This window comes from Echinops telfairi, unplaced genomic scaffold (genome assembly GCF_000313985.2).
Source record: "Echinops telfairi isolate 266 unplaced genomic scaffold, ASM31398v2 ScPeMD7_23;HRSCAF=83, whole genome shotgun sequence".
In the NCBI taxonomy this organism is placed as follows: domain Eukaryota; kingdom Metazoa; phylum Chordata; class Mammalia; order Afrosoricida; family Tenrecidae; genus Echinops; species Echinops telfairi.
The window spans coordinates 21,499,152-21,522,409 of NW_022103920.1; the positions used below are offsets into that span (position 1 = coordinate 21,499,152).

Below are 23,258 nucleotides of genomic sequence, written 5' to 3' on the forward strand. Positions count from 1 at the left end.
GGCCTGTTTCTCCTTCCTAGCCTGTTGTTTGTCTGATGAGAGATAAAGGAGACCAGCTCTTTCACAAGAGCAATGGTCAAGAAGGGCATGATCTGCCACAGACAAGGATAGATTTAGAGATAAAAGTCAAAGAGACAAAGTTAGGGGTAGGAGGCTCAAGGAACGTAGGTACTCCTAGGGCGAGAACTTTATTCAAGGCAGGTTTATATAGAGTCCTTGTCATGTATCCTGCATTCCGTGACAAGTTCTCACACGAAGGGTTTATTCACAACTCCCTGAGGCCAAACAAAGAAAAATTAATATTTAGTGAATTTGTCTATGGTCCAGAGGAGAAGATAAAGTCAGGAACAGGGACTATCAGAATGCTGAACTTCAGCAGCTTCCCTGAGAAGAGGAGGGAACGTATACACTTTTCTTAGTAGAAGATCAGACTATCTGATGCATCAACTCCCAGGAAAGAGCTGTCACCTGGCATTTATAGTCATTTCACAGATTGGTGCAGGTTTTTTCTCTCCTTGGAAAGAAAAACAAAAATAGCTCCACTTTCCTTTTCTCGGGTACAATGGCAATTTCAGATAAAAAAAAAATGTTAGTCATTATGGAAATTCAATGGAGAAAATAATTTTTTGATTCAAACATAAAAGTAGGTCCTCATTTTCCAAAATCCAACATTTTGTGCTTCAAATGGAAAGCTAGATAAAACAAGGTAGCTTTGATATAGATATGCAGTTTAAAAATAACGTCCATTTTTATTTTTTCAGTTATAGATGAAGCAACTTGAAAGATATTTCTATGAAGCAAGAAGACTACTGGTTTTTTTTTGAAGACTAGATGTGGTATTTTTGCCTCCATATTCATTCACGTTACCTCATCGAGTCACACGTTTGTGTCTTGGTCCAAATACTGAGCAATCCAAGGGTGTCAGAAGAAACAGGTGACTCCCGTAATCACTTACTAAAATGGGAGTGTTAGGGATCACACCCGTCTCCTCTGGGCGCGTGGGGTGCAGGGGAGCATTCCAGGAAGTGCTCACCTGCCTTCTGCTCTCGTGCTGCCTGGCTCACCAATATGCAGCACCTCGCCTATTCTCAAATGATTCTTTTCTCTGGGCCTGGAATTCCCCCGTGGAATTATGTACCTCTAGATTTAATGTGCCGCTAAATCTGAAACTCTTTTCCTTAATAGGAAGCCCCAGAATACAGACAGCAGGGCAAAGGCTTGTAATATTTTCTCCTTCTAGGTTGGGCCTTTACCCTTATATATTTGAAAGAACACACATATGTGTGAATGGTGGCCTCCCCCAGTTGGGAAATTTGACAGGGCATTTGACCAAAGCAGAGAGAGACATTCTCAGTCTTGTACAAGCAAACCAAACAGGCTTGGGTGTCTTTGACTGGGAGGAATGGAGGCTCACCTGGGAGAGGAACTGGCTTTCAAAAACCCTCTACAGGGATTTATCTATTAAGTTGGTTCAACAACAAAGGGGCCCGCTCGAGACCGCTGAGGCCACTAACCTGGCCAAAGAGATTTTTCAAACGGCAGCTAAGAATTTTTATCTAGAGACTATACGATTGGCAAAACGACTTCGTCCACAATATCTATGGGGTTTTTATCATTTCCCTGAGTGTTACAACTTTAATTACACAAGAGCTGATTACGATGGAAGGTGCTATGTGACAGAAAAGAGGAGAAACGATCAGCTTGCATGGTTGTGGAACGAAAGCACCGTCCTTTTCCCAAACATGTATTTGAGCTATCGCCTAAAGTCTATGCCCATTGGTGCACATTTCGTCCGGAACCGTGTTCAGGAAGCCTTTCGGATTTCTGCTTCACGAGACCCCGAAAACCCAGTTCCGATTTATTTTTATGCCCGCCCAGTTTATGGTGATGTACCACACAAGTACCTTCCTGAGGTAAGTAAATCAAGGAATGGGTGGATGGGGGTGAGGGGGGTGCTTTACATAATGTCCACAATTGATGGTGAATGAAATTTATCTTCAGTTTTGCAGGGAGAAAAATTAAGCTTCTAATATTTTAATGTGTGCCAAGAAGTAGATCTACCTTATTAAATGAATGAAGGAATGTTTACTTTTAATGAGATCACAAAATCTTAACAACATTGAAAAATTGGGGAGCAGAGGAAATATATTAGCTTATCCCTTCTCATTACCTCCTTCCCTCCCCCCCCACCCCTACTTTCATCTATAATCCTTAAGACAGCAATATAATGTATGTTTTTGTTATCATGGAATAATCGCTGTGTTAGGAGCAGGAGCAAACTGGGGGAATCATGGAATTAGGATTCTCGGATCAACACACCTGCTTCATATTACTGCACTTCCCTTTGGGATAAAAATGCTTGCTTTGGTGTTGCTGCACTTGATATCATTTTATTGTTATCTGCTAACTCTTTGTGTCCCTTTTGCCAGTATGAACTTGTGAACACACTTGGTGAATGTGTTGCTTTGGGTGTCCCTGGGATTGTTTTCTGGGGAGGCAATATCACACGAAGCAAGGTAAGTTGAATGGATGGAAAACAGATAAAAAACCAATGACACCTTCAGGGTCCTTGAGGACTGCTGTAGGTGGCACAAGAGGTCAATGTGTCCCCTGCGAGGTTTAAGTACAGTCACAGGTGCCTTGGAAGAAAGACTTAGTAAGCTACTTCCAACAAAATTGGACATCGGAAACTTTAGGGAGCACAGCTCAACTCTGATACACAGGGGTCTCTATATATTAACATAAGATTCATGACTCTTTAGTCTTCTTTTGTGCCCCAAACTGAAAGACTGTTCCAATGGAACATGATGATTTGACACCTTTTAGGATGTAAAAACTCATTTAGAGGTGTAGTGTAAATCAGAGAGTGCACAATTTTGAGGGGGGGGGGATCAGATAGGTGCAAACCGTGCCTTCAGAAGTATATAGACCTAAGTGAAGGATATGTCAAAAAATAACATTTCCATTTTGATTTTTTTAAATAAGGGTCTTTATGATTTTGTAGTGATTTACTTTTACTTGCCTTCATGTGACTTTACATTTTTTATTGGCATGTAATTAAAAAAATCATATACTTCAATATGTAAAGAGTGTATATGCATCACTGTAATCTGGTCCAGTATATTTTCTTCCTTCTTGTAATTCATTGTTATTAATTCCCTACTTCTCTCAAACCTCCCCCCCCACACACACCACCCCCCTTCAGTGCCATCAACACAATGTTGTCTCATTCTGACCCCGCTTTGGGTTTCTGAGACTGTGACTGTTTATGGGAGTAGAAAGCCCAGTCTTTCTTCCACAGGGCTGCTGGTGGTTTCGAACTGCCAACCATTCAGATAGAACACCACTCTGGAGGTTACTAACTGCCAACCATTCAGCTAGAACCCTACTGCATAACCACGACACCAACAGAACTCCAGCAACATCCCCTCCCCTCTCCAATAAACCACTAATCCAGTTGTAATCTGTATAGATTTACCTATCCTGGATTTCATGTGCTGGAAGCTCTCATGTATCAATGTACAAAACAAAGTCCTTTTGTTATAGAGGGATAGTCTCAAAATTGAGATATGTGCGAGTATTATGTGCCAGGAATAATGATTAGAGTGAGAATAAATGAAGCCATGGGCAGGGTGGAGAGTGGTGGGATGGTGCTGTTTTGATGTGATAGTCAAAGACAGTCTCTGCTTAGCAAATATTTAAAGGCAGTAATGGAGCAAGCCTCTTGGATATACATGGAGGGCGGGTGGGGGGACTGCCATGTTTCAAGGCATTTTCAAGAAAGAGTGAGAAGGTCATTGTGACTGGGATGCCACTGGAGAGAGGGTGCTAAGAAGTGTGGGCAGTGAAAGCAGAGGATCAGATACAGAGCTGTATAGGCCACAATGAGGTGTTTACTCACGTGAGAAACGACTAACTAGAGGATTTTGAGCAGAAGGGTGGTTGTACCTGACCATCTGATTTTAGAATCACTTAGATGAGTTGATAGTAGATTGCAGAAGGGCAAGCATGGGAGCAGGGAGAAGTGACTGACTACTAGTGTTGTCTGGGAGTACAGGGTTATTGGAGGTAGTGCAGACAAGTGTTTGGATTTTGAATATAATCTGACAGTAGAGCAGGGGGATTTATTATAGGGTGGGATTGTAGGAGTGGTTAAGATAACTCCTAGCCTTTTGGTTTAAAAATACTAACTTTAGGATGGGAGAGACAAAGAAAAATGGTTAGTTGGTTGGTTTGTTAATTTAAAAAAAAATTTTATTAGGGCTCTCACAACTCTTATCACAATCCATACATGCATCAATTGTGTAAAGCACATTTGTACATTCATTGCCCTCATCATTCCCAAAACATTTGCTCTCCACCTAAGCCCTGGAAGAAAAATGGTTTTGATGAGCATTGTGGAGAATGGGGGAGATTAGGACAGAGAGATAGAAAATTGTACTAAATAAATGCTACGGTGTTCAAAGATTTCAATGGGAAAGGAGTGGAACACCTACCTTTTCTTCCCTTCATTTTATATGTTGTAGGATCTTTTATAATGAAAACTACATGATTATAATTATAACTTTATAAAACAAGTATAAACTCTATTAGGAAAAAATACCCACTTTGTTCGGTGTAAAATTAACTGTATCCATTCTCCCTGATGCACATGGTTAACAGAGAAGGCCTTTCACTACTATGACCGAATTCTTTTCTCTTCACCCTTATTCAACTCCTCTTACCAGATCTTCTCCCCTTTTGGCTTCAGCCTTCTAGACAATGCAAGAGCAAAGCAGTTACATGGATAGCACTGAATTGGAGTTGAACTTTTCCTTCCCAGTGGGTGTGGTAGAAGTAGCTACTCAAAAGATATTGAAGATGTCTAATGAAGCTCCTAGTCCAAAGTTCTATCATAGGATCTATAGTGAAGAGAATTTCTACTCAAAGACCAGAAGAGACACTGGAAGGATCACTTATCCTTCAGATAGAACAGCCCATAGTCTTACTTTATTTAAAAAGTTAAAAGTCATCCCAATTTATAAGTGATTTAAAGGACAGAATGAGGAGCCCTGCATGCGAAGGGGTTATAGGTTGGGCTGCTAACCTCAAGGTTAGCAGTTCAAAACCACCAGCCACACCATGAGAGAAAGATGGGGCTTTCTACTCCTGGAAAGAGTTAGTCTGACAATCATAACCACCGTGCCCCACTGGAGAGCTAATTATTAGGCCGCATACTTTGCACATTGTCTATGAGGATTTGGGGTCACCAGGAGCATTTTCATGGAATATAAATTTTAAAACCCCATATGATTAAACTATAGAGATAGTGGATAGAAGAGTGCTTTTTAAATTAACTTATTTTTTAAAGAGTTACCATCTGTTCTGCATATGAAATATGTGGATAGTAAATCTATAGAGACAACAATGGATTAATGACTTCTTGAGGGTAAGGCAGGGGAGGTTGGGGGAAGATGGGGAGCTGGCAATAATGAGTACAAGAAAGAAGAAAATGTTCTAAAATCGATCGTGTTAATGAGTGTATAATTCTTCTTGATATGATTGAACTATTGAATTGTGGATACGTGGATTATGTGCCAATAAAACTGTTAAAAAACAAAACAAAAACTACACTCTTGGAAACTCACAGGGGCAGTTCTACCCTGTCCTCTAGGGCTGTTATGAGTCGACATGGACTGTGTAGCCATGGATTTTTCAGTTTATAGGACAGAGTAGAGCTTCCCTATTAGTTTCCAAGGCTGTCTGTCCATCATTAGGGAAACAGGCCATCAGCACTGGCCTTTGTTTAACAGCCCGGTGCTTAACCACTGCTCCACCTGTGCTCCTTTCCTTCAAAGAACGTCACAGACATCACCCTGATGAAATACACTCCATGCCTATCTGGCATTATCCTATTGTTTAGTTAGATCACCAATAAAAAGAAATGACAGGAAATATAACCATAAAGCAAAGTGTATGTTCTTCAGTAAAATATTTTCTATCAGAAAATTGTTCAACAGCATACAAACCTCTCACATATACTCATAATTTTGTTTGTTTTCTCAAATCCATCAACTTTCTCAAGGGTTTTATTAACTCTATGATGGAACCATTTATATATTTTCTAAATCACTTTTTTTTTGAGCTGAGAACTCTGCTTTTACTCTTGTGCAGAATGAGTCAGGGGTTTTCCAGTGCCTAGGATGGTGATGTAAAGTGTCATACGTATGGAGTTTGTCTTTCAAAAGCACTTCACTCTAGTGACTTGTAGGTCCTCTCTAGAATCTACTCAAAGGCAGGCCTCCAATGTCTGTTTTGAATATTTTCGACTTGGAGTTATCCCTTTGGGAACTCTCTTCAATACACTTTGCTGTCTTTCCCATCTATGGTCATTCTAAAAGCTAGTCCTATCATTATTTCCCCCTTTTTTCTATGGCACTTATAATCAATAGAATCATGGATCATTTGTCACGTGTCAGTGGTTTTGCTGACAATGGAAAAACTGATTTTTGCAGGACTACTGGCGAGTGCTGCTGCAATTGACCTAAAACAATTGTTTAAAAAAGGAAGAAAACTATTTCCTTCCATTCCACTCTATCCAGAAGTGTGCTGGAGTCAGCTCCTACTCGCCCCAGCTTGAAATAGCTAGTTGTTGAAATTTCAGGACTTGTTGAATTAATTAATTATTAAACATAGCCATTGTTAAACATTATATTATAAAATATTTATAAATCATTTATATGCAAAACAAAGGTAATACATACTCAGAGTTTATCACTTACTTTGTTCAGTTTTACTATGATTACATATGCTGTTGTGGTTATATATACATACTGTATCTGCACAGTGAAAATACTGTAACATTGTGTTACTCCCCACCAGAGTGCCCTATCATGTAATGCTGGTACCCTCTTTTTCCCACTACTCATACACAGATGGCAGGGGGTACCTGGCCATAGTAGGAATAATTGCACCATGGAAATCGGGACATGCTTTAAACAAGGTCTTCTCTTTTCTAGAGTAGATTGATAGTTCTTTCCATAGATCATGTCTTGGATAGGCTAATGAGTCTCAAACCACTCGCATCGTTTTACTGCTCTTTTTGCCTAACACTTACTGTCAGGGAGTGGGGGGGGGGCGGGCGGAGGCTGCGATCTGCCGGAGTCCTCGTAGATTCTTGCTACTGTTCAAGAATACTGATGAAGTTTGTGCTTTCATGGGGGGGTAGAAATGAGACCCACACATGGAAAACTACTTGACACAATGAATGCTAATGCAGAGAATTAGAAGAGAGAGATAATAGAGAGTGAATAGGAGCGGTATCCAGGGGGGGCATTGTCAAATTAAAGCGGAGATCTGAATGATAAGTTGGAGAAGAGGGGTACTGAAAATCCGAGGAAAGAACATTCCAACGAGAAGGAACCATCGTGTAAGCGTCCGACAGCTGGAAAAGAACCTGCCAAAGTCTTGGAACAATCAGTGTGTGCGAGGTAGAGAAGGCAAGGAGGGTTGCACCAATATTTGGAGCTTTATCCCATGTGTGGCTGCATACCAGTAAAGGCAAGAAGTTTTTATTTTGGACACCATTCAAAGTCATTGCAGAGTTACAAAAAGGGGAAGTGTATTCATTTTGGATTGCAGCCATACAAATTACAACAAATTTAGCAATTTACATAATCCAAATGTATTGTCTCACAGTTCTGTACATCAGAAGTCCAACACAGGTCTCATCAGGTTCATATCAAGATGTTGGCAACGCTTCATTGCTTCCTAGGGAGAGTCCTCCCTTATATGCATGTATTGTGGACAGAATTCATTTCCCAGTGACTATTCTCCATTATCTGATTGACTCTCAGGTGAGAGTCAGCCAGCTTTTCTTTTCCAGTGTAAACTTTTCCAGCTTTTAGGGGTCACTAGCATCCTTTTTCTATCTTTATAGCCTTTTAAGGCAAGTTAAGTCCCTCTCATGATTTGAATCTCTCTTCCTATTTCTTGCATTTCCTCTTTCTAATCCAGCTGGGAACCATTCTACTCTTGTAAGGACTCAAGTGGTTGGATCAACCTAGCGGGCTAATTCAGGGTCATCTTCCCTAACTCTCACCTCTTTTTTGCTGAGTAAAATAAACACCTATCCATGGGTCCACAGGGATTCGAGCGTAGGCGTCTTTGGATAACATTATTTTCCTGAGCACACATGACCTTCTATCAAGGAAGATCATGAGAAACAAGTTCAATTCAGAGGTGTCAAGATTTCTTTTACATTTGCAGCTGGACTACCACTGCCACTTCTTCTGGTCTGCTGAAAGATTAGCACCATCATCTCGGTCAATAGGATTATTGATCATGACAGAAAGTGAACACTATTGAGGTTTTAAGTTTTTAGGTTTTAAGATGCTCCGGCCTCAAGTTGTGTCATTTCAGTCACTCGCCACTCATAACAGAGTCTGAGTGTACTCATAAATAAGTATAATTGTGACTCGGCTGTGAAAATCCTCGCAGGACTGGAAATATATACAATATTTAATATAAAGTATACTCAGTTGAACCTTTTTAGTTGTTTGGAGCTAGTAACTTCGAAAGCATTCTTTCTGGTGTCCTGTAAACTTGCCTAACAAATGTGATGCTAATTACATTTATTTATTCCATATTGAGGGCTAACTGATGATATTCTTAATTCTGTTAAGCAATTATTTATAATAAGATTCCTTTCCGCCCCATCTTTACAACCCAATGAGGCAGGTGTTACGATGAACCTAATTTCACAAGAAGCTGAAGCATAGCAAGGTTATTTTTCCCACGGTCATCCAGAAAGGAAACTAAGCATTAGAAAGATTAAGAAATCCTCACACTTGACATAGTTTGCAATCACCAGTGCTGAGACTCCAGTCCGGGTAGGTGGGCCTCAGAGCTCATATATTCCGTTTCTCCTGATTACCATACATACTTGAGTATAAACCAACCTGAATATCAGCCGAGGCACCTAATTTTACCACAAAAACTGCATTAAAGATGTGCTGAAAACTCGGCTTATATACGAGTATATACGGTATGTCTTATTGAGGAAGACTTAGCTTTAAGACCCAGAAGCCTCCATTGGTGGGTCAGTCATTCAAGTCACGTTGCAAACCAACCAATCAGTTGGCTTAATTTTACTTGACAAGGATGAAAAGATTACAACAACTTCTACCTCTTACTCCATCTGTTTTAGACTCTATTTCTTTAAAATGCCTATTGCCGTGAATGAATATATTTATGAACTAACTTGAGCCTTGGTTTCCTGACCCTGCCATTTCACAGCAAGCCTGCACCGTCCTAGACAATTACCTGACAACTACACTGAATCCTTACATCATCAACCTCACTTTAGCAGCCAAAATGTGCAGCCAAGTGCTTTGCCAAGATAAAGGAGTATGTGCAAGGAAAAACTGGAATTCGACTGAATACCTTCACCTGAACCCAGAGAACTTTGTCATTCGAACTGACGATGATGGCGAGTACACAGTTGAGGGGAAACCCACCGTGGAAGACCTAAAGTATTTTTCTGAAACATTTAATTGCACTTGCTATAAGGGTTATGCTTGTATGCTGGTGGGTAATATAGAAGATACCAATCTAGATGATATTAAAGTGTGCATTGCAAATGGTGTTTGTATAGGCAACTTGGTGACTAAAAAATCTACTTATTACCGCTTTAGAGAGAAAGAGAACCCATTGGCTGCACAGTTGCCATGTGCTTCTGGAGCAAATCTCAGTGCATGTCTCAAGGCCAATTGCTCTGAGACAACCACTGCCCAAGAGGACTGTCAGGGTCCTGATGGGAAAAACATGTCCCGCCTTCAAAACAAGAAAATTGAAACAACCAATTCAAGTTCAAGTTTGGTGCTTGTTCCATTCCCTAGCCAAATACTTTCTGTTTTGATATCTTTAAAATTTTTATATTCAAGCATTTAGTTAATTCAGTTTCTTTAGGGAAGGTGATATATACTTATATACTTGAAACGTATATTTGAGATATAAATAAGTGTACGTGTCACAGGGTTTGACTCAAAACTCAGAGTCAAAAAGGCATTTTGACTTTGAGCAAAGATTATTTTCCCATGATCAATTTCACCTTGGAAATACTGACAGCTAAAGAACCTTGACTGGAACCTGTGATTTTTCAAAATTGTAGTACAGAATTAAATCCCTTCGTTAAACATTTTGCTTTTGAAAATTCAAGTAAAGTCTTGCTTATTAATGTAGCACAGCATTTGTTTTATGAGATGACCATCAATTTTGTATTATCTAACATCATGAGTTTTGCACAAATAATTCAAATGATGTGCGTGTAGACATAGAATGAGAGCCATCGATGTTTTTGGATTTATACAGTGATAACAAGACTCACAACACTTTGAGACACTTTTCTTCAGAGAAATGTGAAAAGTTTAGTAAACCAATTTGCTGTAACTGGATGTCTTCATAAGGGATTTATAATAAAAATGTCAAGAATGTTTTAAAGTGGAAAATCCCATCTGTTTAAAAATTAAAATCCTAAAATGCTTTACTCTATGTGAAGTTTGTTTTGTTGTTAGGTGCCGTGTAGTCAATTCTAACTCATAGCAACTTTGTGTACAATACTGCCTTGTCCTAAGCCAGCCTCACAATTGGGGATTGCAGGGAGGTAATGAATGAAGATTGGTATTATATGGCTTAATTTGCTTCCTAATATTGGGGTGATTGGTAGCAAATTCAACAATTGCAACAAATGTTTCCCCCTCTCACTGCTGTTCCTAACAGACACTAAGCTATTTGAGGACCCATCCCATTCATCAGATATGGGGATAGGCTTTTGATATCTGGTTATAGTGACACCAAATTTTTCCTCAAAGCAGTCTGCTATATATGTGGTGGAAGCACAGCTTTTAAGAAAAGTGCATTCCTGCATCAGTGAGTGTCACTGCACTGATGATAATGGAAAAGTTACTACTGATTCTTGGCCAAGTATTATCAACCAAAGGAGTAGTTCTCAATGAGCACTCTGCCCTCTTGCAGGTCCTGGGACCTCTGCACTACCCAAGGATGGGTGCCCCTGGTTGAGAATTGGACACTACACAGGGTAAGGTTAGGGTATCCCTAACCTTCAAAAAGAGGTTTTCCCCATTGCTTCCAAAATTGAAGGAACTTGAATGAAAGACTAAAGAGACAGACAAACTTAAACTCATGGTTGGTCTTTCCTAAACAAATACTTTAGGTCCTGTGTTGGGGTATAAGAATAGAGTGAGTCCTTTGTGCCACAACAATAGGTGCCAGGTCCTTATCTCCTTCTTCTGGGGGAGCCCTTATCCTTTGGGTCCAAGGGCTTCTGGGGGAGCCCTTATCCTTTGTGTGTAATGGGTCTAGAACATTCAAAGGGGTCAGTCCACTTGGGTGGAAGTTAATCTCTGAGGTGCTTTTTTCCCCAGGTCTTTAACAGGATGTGTTAGTTTGGGTAGGCTAGAGAAATAAATTCAGAGACATCAGTATGTGTATAAGAAAGAGGTTTAAGTACAAGAGCAATTGAGTATTGAGAAAACATTCCAGCCCAGTCCAGATCAAGTCCATAAGTCTGTTATTACCCCATATGTCTGATACCAATCTATAAAGTCCTCTTGAGAGTCATGAAACACATGCAATGACGCCAAATGCAGGAAGATCACAGGCCAGTGGGTGGGAAGTCTTGTGAATCCAGTGGCATTGTAAGCATCTCAGTGCTGATATGTGTCTCCATGTGGGTCCTCCAGCTCAGGGCACTAGCATGGCTCCATTGTCAACTGCAATGTCTCCCAGGGAGTGAGCCTGTAGCTTGCCTCTAGTGAGCTACTTCTTGATGCCTCCAAGTGAGGTCACCAAGCTATGAACTGATTGACAGGCTATACTCTACCCTTTCACTCTTAATCCTTTCAAATTGACAACAGATTATACAACACAGGACCTGAAATCCAGGTTTGGAACTGTGTGGAGGGAACAACAGACTGGAATCTTAATGGATAACAAGGGAAGGCACTTTTCCAAAGGACTGAAATTGCCCTGATAGTCTAATTTTTCATTCAGGGCAACACTTTTGTTATTCCACTTGCCCACTTATTTTAGGGGCTTACATTGAGCCTGCTTCTCTGTGCAAGTCTGATTCTAAGCAGGGCAAGGGGAAATGCCTGGTCCCAAGTTGAATTAGTTTCCTGATACAACTTTTCCAGGGTTGTTCTTGAAGTATAATCTTTCTCATCTTTTCAGTAGATTGTAGTATTGAAGAGGAGAGAAATTTCCATGTGTACTCTAGTAGTTGACCAGTGTCCTGTGTAACCATTGAAACAAACATACTCCTTCTGTCATGCTGGGGAGATAAAGGCAGCCACAACTTGGGAACGGTCCCCTTCAGAAGCCCCTTCAACACTTCTGTGGCTTTTCAGTTCTACAGGGGTAGGCCTCTACCCATCTTGCAAAGGTGTCCACAAGTACTGAAAGGTATCCTGGCCACGTAGGGCTCAATCTGCTTTCTGAGTTAAGCAGCGTGGCATTCATTCTATGGTGGAAAGCTGAAATTGTCCTTATCTGTCTTCAGGTGTTTAGGGGCTAAAGTTTTTTCCTGCAGGTTACCAATTTATTCTCCTGGGGTTTGTTGGAAGTCAGCCTTGGTATTCTGGTAGATAGTGAGTCCTCACACCATACCTTTTTCTAGGTCCTGAGTGTATTCAGGTTCAAAAGAGTCTAATTCTAAATTATGAACCAGAGTTAAGGCTTGTAGACTTAGAAGCTCTTGCAGCTGTCTTTGCTACCAAATCGACTTGGTGGCTCCCTAGGGCCCTGGGAAGTATAGGACTGCTAAACTGTGCAGGTCCTTGAACTGCCTCCAGTGGTTTGCAAGATTCCTGGAGCATGTTTGATTCCCTTTTAGGGCTGGTGTTGGCAACCTTTGTTTCTAAACAGCTTTGTGTGCATGCAGTACAGAGAAAGCATATATATGCTCACCTTTTCTTAGATGTGAGCTCTTGTGTTGGATATGGGCTTAGCCTTTGGGGAAGAAGTCTCAGTGGGGCAGCAGCCTCCAAGGTCTCAGGATGACCAATGGATAGGCTGCTTCTCGACATCTTTGGTCCATGAGGCCACTTCCATCAGTAAACATCGTTGTATCAGAGTCCTTTAGGGGCTGGTGTGTGAAGTGTAGCCTGTTGGAAGTCACTTGTTTTGTTATCTGGGCATGACAATGGGATTATGGAGAGGCAACCTTTATTTTGGGGGATCAGTGTGGCTGGGTGAAGGGAGACTATTGCTTACAGCTTAACATTTTAGCTTTTAGAGGATGACCTGGTGTTTTTCGGTTCTCGTGACAACCAGTATCCATGTTTTTGCACAAGAAAAGGTAGCACACAATGCAATGTATACAGTTGTTGGATGTAAACAGGGCGGCCATCCCTTAACAGTCTCATGGAATTATTTGCAAATGTAAACTATGGGTCTTCTGGATATACCCATTCCCTGTTTCTTCTGTGTGTTGAGGAAAAGCTACTAAAGGCATTCATTTCTGAGGTGAGGTCCAGGCACTCTGGCAGGGGTTTAACCCAACCCAGGGATACACATGGCAGCCAACTAAAAAGAAGGGGAAAGGGGGCGGGGGAGAACAAAGGACATGGGTAACGGGGGACCAGGACACTAGCCTACCCAGGGAAGGGTATTGTTTATACAAGAAAGGGAGAGAGGGACCAGACCTCAACCTGGTGCACCAAGACTTTAAAACAACATATAGCATGAATCGGAACCAACAGATCAGTCTGTGAGGCCTGCCCCAAACCCAGCTACATGGACCCCCTCCCCAGAAGAATGCACTATAAAGGACAGCACTGAAGATACAGCTCAGGGGGCAGGGGCTTGTCTGCTCAGAACACAGGGGAGCAAACTAAGAAGGAAGGAGAGAGAAAGTGGAACACATCCAGGCCCATGAAGCCCTGAGGATGCTATTCCTGCTCGGAGCAGCCAGTACACAGAGAGGACCATAGGGCTATCCCCACCACAAGACACTGCATCCCCTCACTGACCCACAGTGCCACGCGGAATAACACTGGAGACACAGTGGAAATTGTACCCTATTTGACCTAACCACACTGGTGCGAAACATGAAATGCGTGCAAAAGAGCAGCAAGGGAAGCAAAGCCATGAAGTCACCGAGGAATACCAAAAGTAGATATAGGGCGGGGCATGGCACCTCATCAGACTGGATCCAAAAACATTCATAAAGGTCAACAGACAAACCTGGAACTATTTATAGACTTTGTTGTAGCTGTTCTTGTTTTCATTTTTTCATGTTTATCTATATAAGACAGGCAGGATAAACAATCCTGAGGAGAAAACAATGGTACTGATGGTTCGGGGGGGACATGGGAGAGGGCGAGATAAGGGAAAGGAAGTGGGGAGCCAACAAACCCAGGGACAAGAGAACAACAAGTGATATGAAATTGAGGAGGAGGAGGGCGTAGGATGCCTGGTGGGGCTTGGTCAAATGCAATGTTGCCAAGTGGAAATAATGAAAGCTGAATGATGGTTCAACATGATAATGAGACAAGAAGAAAATAAAAGGAAATAGGGAAAACAACTAGGAGGCAAAGGACATTTATGGAGGTGTAAATACTGGCAGGTACATTGGTAAATATATAATCAGAGGGACATAAATCTATGTACATATATGTAAAATATTTAGGTAGCAGACAGACATTGGGCCTCTACTCAAGTACTCAACATAAGAATAGTTTGTTCTAATAACCTGGCATTCTGTGATGCTCATCTTCCTGACAATCGCTGAAGACAAAATGAGTGCATTAGCAAATGTGGTGAAAAAGCTGATGGTGCCTGGCTATCAAAAGATACAGTGTCTGGGGTCTTAAATGCTGGAATATACCATATATACTCAAGTATAAACTGACCTGAATATCAGCCAAGGCACCCAATTTTACCACAAAAACTGCATTAAAAATGTGCTGAAAAACTCAGCTTATACACAAGTGTATACAGTAAACAGCCATCTAACTTGGAAGCAACAAAGCCCAAATGGAAGAAGCACACTAGCCTGTGTGATCATGAGGTGTTGATGGACTCAGGTATCAGGCATCAGAAGACCCAGAACAATCATATCAATGCAAATGAGGGGGTAGGGGGCAGAGTGGGGACCCTAAGCCTATCTGCAGAAAATTGGACATCCCCTCACAGAAGGGTCACAAGGAAGGGAGGAACCAGCCAGGGTGCAGTGTAACAGTAAGGAAACATCCATTCCTCTAGGTCTTTAATGCTTCTTCCCCAACTATCATGACCCCAATTTGATCTTAAAAATCTGGATAGACCAGAGCACATACACTGGCCCAGATAAGAATTCTCAAAACAGAGAATCCAGGACAGATAAACCCCTAAGGAACAATAATAGGAGTGATGCCATGAGGGTAGGGGGGAGGGGGGGGAGAGGGCAAAAAGGAGAACCAATCATATGATCGACATATAACCACCCCCCACCACCAAGGGGGGCAGACAACAGAAACATGGAGAAAGGGAAATAGCATTTGGAGTAAGATATGAAATTAATAATTTATAAATTATCAAGGGTTCATGAGGGAGGGAGAAGGAAATATGAGGAGCTGATACCAAGGGCTTAAATAGAAAGAAAATGTTTTGAAAAGGATGATGGCAACATATGTTCAAAGTCCTTGATACAATGGATGTATGGATTGTTATCAGAGCTGCAAGAGTGCCCAATAAAATGATTTTGTTTTAGAAAGGTGTTTACTGATAACGGTCAACCTAAGCAGTGGCAGTTAGTAGCTCATGTCCAATGTCATCAAGTGTCTTTGGGCACTGCAGAGTTCACGCAAAGTGGAGGGCTGATTCCTCCATCCCAGAGCTTTGTAAGGCGGTCTGATAATCAGCCCCACTAGGAATTTAAACTGTGCAGAATTTAGCCATTCTCAAAATGTCTCTAAATTGCCTTCAAGGCTTGGGAGGGGCTACCTGCACCACAGTGTTTCTCCAATCAGGAAGCAAATTTTACCTTGTACTCTCTGTTTGCTAGACAATCTAAAACGTTGACAATATTTTATCAGCCTCCTTTGGGGATAATTTCTCCAATTATGGAAATCAGAGGTAGAAAAGGGCAGGCACAAAGAGAGTCCCTAAGGGCTGTTCACCTTCAGTGAATCCCATGGAGACCTCCTGGAGTGGAAACTGCTCTGCCCCATCAAAGTCTGCCTCTGGGCTGAGTTGAGCAAACACCATGATGGCTATAGTGGTGGTGGTGTTGGGGGGGGGCACTGGAGAACTTACCGTCTGAGATAAGGGTGTCAGTTTCCTGGATCCCTATTTCTGGAGATGCAACAGTCAGGGAAGGTGCTCTGGGACTGGTTTCCAGGCCTGTGCTGGCAAGGACTTAGCCAGGGAGGGTAGAGGTGAGGTTCTGGTTGCTGTCTAAGGAAAAGGAAGGTATTTGTCCTTAGACAAATCAGGTAAAACTGGCTGTCTTCCATTCACTTTTATTCTTTGCAACACAAGGCCACATTTTTCTAAAGTCCTCTGGTCTGATATAGTAACTTGAGAACTTGAGCAAAAAGGAATTCCATCCCACTTTTGGGGTGTGTGTGTGTGTGTGTAGTCTAGGTGTAAAATGGTTGTACAATTTAAATTTTATTAACAGACTATATTGCTCCTGAGCCAAAGCATATTTGGGCTACACTTTAATGTAAACAAAAATTTTCCTTTGTTGGGGACTTAGAGCTAAAAGTTTCCTAGTACTTAGGACCATGTCCCAAAGGGGAGCTGAGTGAGTGAGTGAGTGAGTGAGTGAGTGAGTGAGTGAGTGAGTGAGTGAGTTGCGCGTGTGATCCGGTAAGACCACTATGCCATCGAGGTGAGGGCTGAAACATTTCTCACGTCTTTTGCACACAGAGTGTTTGCCCAGAGTTATCCAAACCCAAACCCTAGATATCAACCACTGTTCCTAGATGTTTCTTCCAACTAGTTAGGGTATTGAAAGGGCAGGGGAATGCCTGACTGAAGGTCCACCTCTTTTTAATTAATGTTTTGTGTGAGAGTTTTGGCAGCGTTGACTTGCAGCAGAATTAGGCATCGACTAATGTAGGTATTGAATTCTCTCACTTTTCCCAACTCCCGACAGCGCTGGTCATGGAAGCACAGCTGACCTAGATTAAGGCAAACACCTGCTATTAGCAGCTTGCAGCTTCTCCACCTCCCCTTACACCAGCGGTTCTCAACCTTTGGGGGTCAAACGACCCTTTCACAGGGGTCATCCGATTCATAACAGTAGCAAAATTACAATTATGAAGTAGCAACAAAAATAATTTTATGGTTGGGGGTCACCGCCACATAAGGAACTGTATTAAAGGGTCACGGCATTAGGGAGGTTGAGAACCACTGCTTTTCACCTTTTCTGGTATTATTGCGCACTAAAAAGAAAACACATTCTTTCCTATATTATAAAAAAGAAGACTTGATGTAGTGAGGCCAGAAGCAGGAAAGTCTTCAATTCCAGAAAAGTCTTCAATTCTATATCCCCCTGTAGGAACTAAGGCCAAGTACTCCATCTTACAACACACTCACTGACTTCATAACCTGTCCACTGTCAATCATTTTGAACCGCTCTCAGAGTGGTCTGTTATTAGGGAACACAAGCTCATTGAGGAGTGGGAAGTGCAGGGGCTGTCAGTTCAGTACACTGACTCCTCATGCACTTACTTGTTTCTGAATTCAGAGGGAATGAACACAGAGTCTAAATGGAATTTTGTTCCTATGTAATGGACTAGGTACTAATTGGGAATTCCTTAAAGATCCTACCTAAAAACGGGTGTCACTTTGGGGCTAGACTGGAAAACCCCCACCAACAGGCAAAGAGTTCTTACCTTTGAGAGAAAAGATAAAGGTTCGTCTTTGTAGCCCAGCCTTGTGTAGACAAATACAGGTAGGGCGTAGTCATGGGACGTCATGGTAGAGATCATGGATTCGTGCACCCGGAATTGTGAGAAGTCCCAGATGTTTTCACTGTCCCGAAGGGATTTCCTGACCGCAATAGATGGGTATGAAGCAGCCCTGCTGTTCCAGAGCCAAGAGAGCTCATTGGTTCTCAGAACCTCCTCTTCTGGGCATGACCCAGTGTAGTTTGGAGCTTTGACATTGTAGTTATGGCAATCAGGGTATAAATAATAGCCCCAAAGGCCCTTGGGTCGGCTCTGGAGCCTCAGTTGGAAGGTTTCTTTCATGAACACTTTCGCTCTTTCTTCAAAGGTTCCTTTGGCTAAAGGTTCAATATCAGCAGCTAATACATTCTTCTGTGTTTCAGAAATGAGCTTTCTTGACTTCTGTTTTGTAGATGGCTTTTGTATTACAGTTCTGGGCCCACTGGGGTCTCCAATATTCCAAGTCTATTACAGCAAGCCCATGGAAGTACTCAGCAGGGGTGTAGTAATTAATATCTTGGCCTCCTTATCCCCAATATGCTTAGAGTACTTGCAAGCTTACATTTGGGGGAGACCCCTGTTAATGGCAAGCCCCTGTGATGTGTACCATGGGTAGTATCCCAATGTGTTGACATAAAATATAGTGACATTTTTGCCCCAGGCCTGGGCTAGTGCACTTCCAACCACCTGGACATTTTCTAATTTAGACTTATATTGTCTTTGGCCAAGCACTGATCTGTTGGAGTATTCCAAGCAGCTGTAAAAGGTTTCCTTTGATACATTGGATGCCGGGCTGGTTTCACAGAAGAATGAGACTTCAGAATAAGAAGTAGGAACAACCGTGATGAGAGATGTACTGAATGAAGCACACAAAGTCTTAACTGTCCTTTGGGGACTATTTTTATGGTAAAATACAAATGGTACATTATCTTCAGCTTGAGTGCACTCTGCTTTAATGCCCTTGGATGGCCTGTGGAGATATTTAATTTTCTATTGGTGATAATATTAATGCAAAGAATTCAGATATTTAAGAGATACTACAATTATCAATGTGTTCATATATTTATAGAGTGCATTCGATTTGAAGAGCCTGATACATAGATTGAGGCATGGGAGGCGGCATAGTGACCCAGCTTCCACAGAGGGGCAATCAGTGCAATTCAACAACCCTTCACAGGGCACTAGTTCGTGTGCCCAGGAACACAAAGAGAATCACACCTGCCCTTGCCCTCAAAGTTCTTGGTTAAATCAAGAGGTAAAATAACATTGACTGCCATTTCGGAAAACTGGCTTAAAGTTCCAGGTGCTGTGCTTAAGTATTTCATAAGTATTGATCTCGTTTAATCTATTGATAACTGTGTAACACTGTCACAATTACATCTCCATTTTTCAAATAAGGAAACTGAGGCTCAGGAAGATGAAGAAGTTTGTGTGATGTCATATTGTGTAGAAGGCAAAGTAATAGGAAATGTTTGTGAGCAAAATACAATGCAGATACTATCGGCCAATTAATTAAAGCAATGAGGTCTTCTGGGAACAGGGTATAGGTAGGAAGAGAATGCTGATGGAAAGATGGGGCACTTCGGTTGAGCCTACAAGGCAGGTAGGAGCTCAAAAAGAAAGAGCGAACTTGTCCACTCATCTATTTATCAAACTACAGTGAAACATTTTATGAGCTCATCAGAGAGTTCAAGGGCATCAAGTATGTGCTCTCCTCTGTATCCTTGTCCTTGGGTGGTGCACACAGTTAACACACTCAGCTGCTAACCCAAAGGGTAGAGATTTCAATTCACCCAGAGTTGCCTAGAACCAAAGACCTGAGGATGTATTTACAAAAACCCAGCTGTGTTAGTCTGGGTTGACTAGAGAAACAAATTCATAGACACTCATATATGTATAAGAAGGAATTTTATATAAAAGAGTAATTGTGGATTAAGAAAACATCCCAGCCTAGTCCAGACCAAGTCCATAAGTGCAATATTATCTCATACATCTGATACCAGTCTGTTAATTCCTCTTCAGACTCAGCACATGCAATGATGCCGAGTGCAGGAAGATCACAGGCTATTGGGTGGAAAGTCTTGTGGATCCAATGGTGGTGGAAGCATCTTAGTGCTGGTCTGTGTCTCCACATGGCTCCTCTAGCTCCAAGGCTCTGGCTGCCCCAGCATAGCTCCATATTGCTTGTCAAAAAGAATGTCTCACAGGGAGACAAGCAGAGAGATTCTGTATGGGTCTGGCTTACAGTGAGCTATTTATCTCTGTAGTGTTTCCAAATGAGGTCATCAAGCTATGACCTGATTGGCAGGCTAAACTCCACCCCTTCATTTTTAATAGTCTCAGGTTGACATCAGATTACATAACTACCACACCAGCTATTGAAAATACTATGTAGCATGATTCTAGTCGAATTCATCTGGGATCACCATGAGTTGGAATCAACTTGACCACAGCTGGACCTAGAGTGTCAGGCAATGCTTTCTGGTTATGTATACCCCTGTCAAATTAGAGTCTAGGGACATATGTCCTTTGGTCAAACACCCAGCACACAAATCCCTTCCTCTATAGTGAATTCTCTACCATATGAGTCTTGGTGTGAAGAGGGGCCATACTCCAGGGTGGTTGTTTTGTGCCTCAAGTGGAGTCCAACGGACACAACCAGAAGATTGGTGATTTACACCCACCAGTGGCACCGCAGAAGAAAAAACATGATGATCTACTTCCATAAAGAATACAGCCAAGGACCCTTATGTGGCACTTCTAATGTGTAACCCATGAGGCTAGCATGAGTCATCTTTTGTTAAACAAGTCACTATGCCCAAGTGCTTCCTCAGCCTTCCTTGAAGCTAGGTACTGGCATGTGACTTTTGTCAGTTTGATGTTAGCATGCTAGCAGAAGGGACTAGTTCTTATAAGAAAAAAAATACAGGATGCTTGGTGGAGCAGAAAGTCATTGAAGAGGAGGAGGATCTTCCACAAAGTAGACTGACACAGTGGCTGCAACAATAGGCTTAAACATAACAGTTGTGAGGATGGCACAGGACTGGGCAGTATTTCACTCTGTTGTACAAAGAGTCTCCTGGAGCCTGAACTAAGTGGATGGCACCTAACAACAATGGCATCATGGCTAGACGGACCATATTAAATCATTAATTACATTCAGGTCCTATCTACATGATTATATGCTACATATTCACTTTAGTACGTAGTCTATTCATTTAGTAAATGCCTTTATTCTTCTACCGCTCAATGATGAATAGGATAATCCCACTTCTGGTTGTTAGTTGTTTAAAAACTCCAAAGTCACTGCTGTTGAGTCAATGGTGACTCATGGAGACCCTCTAAGACAAAGTGGAACCGCCCCTATGAATCTCCAAAGCTGCAGATCTCTCTGGGAACAGAAATCCTCATCATTCTCCTATGAATTCAAAGTGCTGACCTTGCAGTTAGCAGCCCAATCTATCACCTATCACATCACCAGGGCTTCTCTGTTAGTGGTTAGATAGGGTCCAGCGAGCTCTCACTATAGAAGTCTGTGTACAATAGAACAAAAGACTGCCCAGTTCTGTGCCATCCTCCCAGTTGTTGCTATGTAAGATCCCAGTGTCCCAGCCAGCCGTTGCCATGAAATCAGTTCCAAAGTGTTGCAAATGGTTAAGTGCTCAACTACCACCTGAAAGGTTGGTGGTTGAAAGCCACCCAGAGGCATCTTGGAAGCCAGGCCTGGCCACCCTCAGAGCAGTTCTTTGCCGCACACGTGGAACCACCATGGCTCCGAGTCAACTGGACAGCAACTTGCAACAGGAACCACAGCACGTGCTATTTTCAATGAAATCTAATTGTATGAGCAGAAAAGAAATGGTGGTCCTCAACACCGCCCCCCAATCTTTGATTATTACTTATATTCTGCCTCAGAGTAAGAAAAATGGATAAAATATGGATAGGGCATTGGGGGGGCATGGAGGGGGGAGCTTTTCCTTAACCCTAAAATGCAGTTATTGATGAAAGATGTCATACAGGTGTACACAAAAGCTTTACTCTAGCAGAACGCTTTCAGCTTTCAATAATACTCAAAACATAGCTTCCCACTGAGTAATGTTTTTCCTTTGGCCACCTCATCACTACAAAGTAAATTTCTGAGCAAAAGCAAAATAGATAAGGAAAGTCTGCGCCTGCGGTCTTCGGTTTCCTGCAGGCCCTGGGTTTCTGCATTCTTCACAACCAGGCTCCTGATGGTCCCTTACTTAAACTTCATGCTCCGTGGCCAGTGGCTTCACTTGACACCTTGCAGACCCTTCTTCCACCACAGCAATGCTCCTCCTATTTCACACAATCCCGGACTGTCTGCTTCTCCGGGCCTCCTTCCTTTATTAGGGAACTTCTTCAGAAGGGTCCTTCCAGGATTTCCTTTAGATTTTCCAGATGTTCCTCACCCCATGGCAGGAGCCATCCAGTCAGTTATAACTCATAGTGACTTCCTGCACAGCAGAATAAAACACTTCACGGGCCTGTGCCCTCCCTGCAATTCTTCTTATGCCTGAGCTATTGTTGCAATTCATCACATGAAGGGCCTTCCTCTTCTTGGCTGCCCAGCCATATTACCAATCATAATCTCCTTCTCCAGGGACAAATCTCACCTGACAATATATCCAAAGTATGCAAGACAAAGTCTTGAATAGTCCTGGCAACCTAGTAATTTTGCATTGGGCTACTAAGCTACAAGGAAGGAGGAGGATGCTGTCTGCTTCTGAACAGATTTACAACCTCAGAAACTCAAGGGGCAATTGTACCCTGTCCTATAGGGTTGCTATGAGTTGATATTGATTCTATGGCAGTGGGTTTGATTTGGGTTATCTCTTTCTTTCTGATAACATTACTGCCTTATCTGATTGCTAATGCTGATGGTTCATATATTTTTCTCACTTGAACTATCAGTGTTTGGGTTTGTTTGTTTTTCAAACTGGATCTAAGTGCTCCAGAAGGATTGAAAAAGCATCATAATGGATTAATGTTTCTCAACTAATTTTTATCATCTATTTTTCTTAATGTACTGTAGACTCTGTTGAAAATGTCTCTTTAAGCCCCATAATTCTTCCTTCATGGTTAAAATTTATCATAGCTCTATCGCACGTCATTATGAAAGAACATGTGTTCTTCCATCAGAATAGATTCTACAACTATTGTGCTACCTTTCTGGCCATTGCATGGAAAGGCTACCGTTCCACTCATGGAAATTGCTATTTCAGTATAGTGGATGCTGATGCAAAATTAACTCTACTCAATTTGAAAGACTGCCTTTTTTAAAATGGGTCAAGTACA

At 41.9% G+C, this 23,258-nt stretch overlaps 1 pseudogene; it reads right to left on the minus strand.

Moving 5' to 3' along the window:
• LOC105979067 overlaps nt 1–18,865 on the minus strand; it is a 175,948-nt pseudogene extending 157,083 nt beyond the window's left edge.
• Nucleotides 18,866–23,258: the final 4,393 nt, after the last annotated feature.